Source organism: Theobroma umbraticum, unplaced genomic scaffold (assembly GCF_002168275.2).
Source record: "Theobroma umbraticum cultivar Fairchild unplaced genomic scaffold, ASM216827v3 scaffold_44.0, whole genome shotgun sequence".
Taxonomy (NCBI): domain Eukaryota; kingdom Viridiplantae; phylum Streptophyta; class Magnoliopsida; order Malvales; family Malvaceae; genus Theobroma; species Theobroma umbraticum.
The window spans coordinates 8,892,809-8,896,225 of NW_018397255.1; positions in this window are offsets into that span (position 1 = coordinate 8,892,809).

A 3,417-nucleotide genomic window follows, 5' to 3' on the forward strand; every position below is an offset into this window, starting at 1 on the left:
TGAAAGTGTTTAACGATATAAAAATTTAATTTTCAAATAAAGAATAATAAGGATAAAAGTTGACGTAAAAACTTTTAAAGATGAAATAACTAAATTTTAAATCTTAACGTAAGTGTATGAAAATTAATGTAGCAAGTCAATTAAGTAAAAAAAAATTTTAATGAAAAATAAATATTTAAATTTATATTTTCAGGCTAAAAGTATTTAATGATATATAAATTTTAATTTTAAATAAAAATAATAAAGATAAAAATAATTATATTTCAAGATTGACATAGAAAGTCTTGACAAAACTATAAGAATTAGCGTAAAACTTATAAATATGGAATAACTAAATTTTAAATCTTAATGTAAATGTGTGAGAGTTAACGTAACAAGTCAATTAAGTAAAAAAATATAAATTTAATAAAAAATAAATATTTAAATTTATATTATTGGGTTAAAAGTGTTTAACGATATAAAAATTTTAATTTTTAAATAAAAATAATAAAAATAAAAATAATCATAGTTCAAATTTGACGATGAAAAGTCTTAACGTAAAACTATAAAAATTTACATAAAAACTTATAAAAGTGGAATAACAAAATTTTAACTATTAACATAAATATATTAGGGTTAATTTAACCACTCAATTAAGTAACAAAAATCTAAATTTAATAAAAACAAATATTTAAATTTATAATCTAGGGCTGAAAATGTTTAACAATATAAAATTTTTTATTTTTAAATAAAGAATAATGAGGATAAAAATAATTATAACTCAAAATTAGTATAGAAAGGCCTTGATGTAAAACTATAAGAATTAACATAAAAACTTATAAAATTAAAACAACTAAATTTTAAATCTTAACGTAAATGTGTGAGAGTTAACGTAACAAATCAATTAAGTAAAAAAATTTTAATAAAAAGTAAATATTTAAATTTATATTCATGAGTTAAAAGTGTTTAACGATATACAAAATTTAATTTTTAAATAAAGAATAATAAAGATAAAAATAATTATAGTTTAAAATTGACTTTAAAAAACTTTGATATAAAACTGTTAGAATTGACATAAAAACTTTCAAAGATGAAATAACTAAATTTTAAATATTAACGTAAATATGTGAGAGTTAACGTAATAAGTCAATTAAGTAAAAACAATCTAAATTTAATAAAAATTAAATATTTAAATTTATATTCTCGGGTTAAAAGTGTTTAACGATATATCAATTTTAATTTTTAAATAAAAAATAATAAAAATAAAAATAATTATAGTTCAAAATTGATATAGAAAAGCCTTCATATAAAATTATAAAGATTAATGTAAAACCTTATAAAGGTAGAATAATTAAATTTTAAATCTTAACATAAGTGTGTGAGAATTAATGTAATAAGTCAATTAAGTAAAAATAATATAAATTTAATAAAAAAATGTTTAAATTTATATTCTTTAACTGAAAGTATTTAACAGTAGAGAAATTTTGATTTTTAAATAAAAAATAATAAGGATAAAAATAATTGAAGTTCAGAATTGATATAAAATTATAAGAATTAACATAAAAACTTGTAAAAGCGGAATATCTAAATTTTAAATCTTAAAGTAAATGTGTGAGAGTTAATGTAACAAGTTAATTAAGTAAAAAATTATATAAATTTAATAAAAGTAAATATTTTAATTTATATTCTCGGACTGAAAATGTTTAACAATATAAAAATTTTAATTTTTAAATAAAAAATAATATAAATAAAAATAATTATAATTCAAAATTGATATAGAAAAGCCTGAACATAAACTATAAGAATTAACGTAAAAACTTGTAAAGGTGAAATAACTAAATTTTAAATCTTAACGTAAATGTATAAGAGTTAATGTAACAAGTCAATTAAATAAAAAAAAAATTTAATGAAAAACAAATATTGAAATTTATATTCTCAAATTAAAAGTGTTTAATGATGTACAAATTTTAATTTTTAAATAAAGAATAATAAGATAAAAATAATTATAATTCAAAATTGATATTAAAAAGTTTTGACGTAAAACTATAAAAATTGATGTAAAGATTTATAAAAGTGAAAAAAACTAAATTTTAATTCTCAACGTAAATATATAAGAGTTAACTTAACAAGTTAATTAAGTAAAAAAATTATAAATTTAATAAAAAAATTTAAATTTATATTCTCAAGCTTTAAGTATTTAACGAGATACAAATTTTAATTTAAAAAAATAATAAAGTTAAAAATAATTATAATTCAAAATTGATATAAAAAAATATCGACGTAAAATTATAACAATTGATGTTAAAACTTGAAAATGTGAAATAATTAAATTTTAAATCTTAACATAAATGTGTGAGAGTTAACGTAATTAGTTAATTAAGTAAAAAAATTTAATTTTAATAAAAATTAAGTATTAATATTTATATTATGAAGTTAAAAGTACATAACGGCATACAAATTTTTATTTTTAAATAAAAATAATAAAGATAAAAATAATTATAGCTTAAAGTTACTATTAAAAGAGTTTGACCTAAAGTTATAAAAGTTAACATAACAAATGATAATAATAAATTTTATTGAATTAAATTAATGAAATATAATTTAAATATTAAAATAATAATATTCTTATAATTTATAATAAAAATAAAATAAAATTAAAAGTTAAATAACTTAAAATAAACTAAATAAATTTAAAAATTATTTACCTTATTATCTTAAAATTCATAAGGTTAAAAATTATATATGTTGTTAACCTGTTAACTTGTTATATAAATTTTTATTATTTTTGTAAATTTTTATTAATTAATCTTATAATAAAATTAGATTTACTGTAACATTCATTATTTTTTCTGCTGTTCCTGTACCTCTACAGAGAAAACCGTTTTAATCTTTTTACACCAAGTTTCTTACCCGATAAAGGCAGTGAATCTTGCCATCCTCCCTCCTCCGCTTTCTTCCCGTCCTCTCGCCTAGAACTTTGCCAGTTTATCTCTCAAAAGGGGAGGCTTGCTTTCCCCAGCGTGGGAAAGAAACAGTATGTACTCCTTTTTCTTTTTAGTACGTAAGTAACGTACGATCAGTAGCACTGTCCGTCCCTCCACGCCTCCACTACCATTGCAAAGTAGGGTAAACGTCAATTAGCACAAGCAAAGTTCAGGTTTTTGAGCCCGACGAGAAAGGAAAAGAACAGCACGTGGTGCAGACGGGCCACAGCTTTGACTTTGTGCGCCATAACAATCTCACATTATAACTAGACCTGTCAATATGGCCGAGACGACCCTAGCCCTTGTGGGCTGAAAAAATATGAGCTAGACTGGGTCAGTCCATATTTTATATGGCTACAAAATGTTCAGCCCAGCCCAGCTCTTGCTAGCCCATGGGCCGGGCCGAGCTAGCCCATTTTTTTCAAAAAAAATTATTTCTACTACTCATCAATAC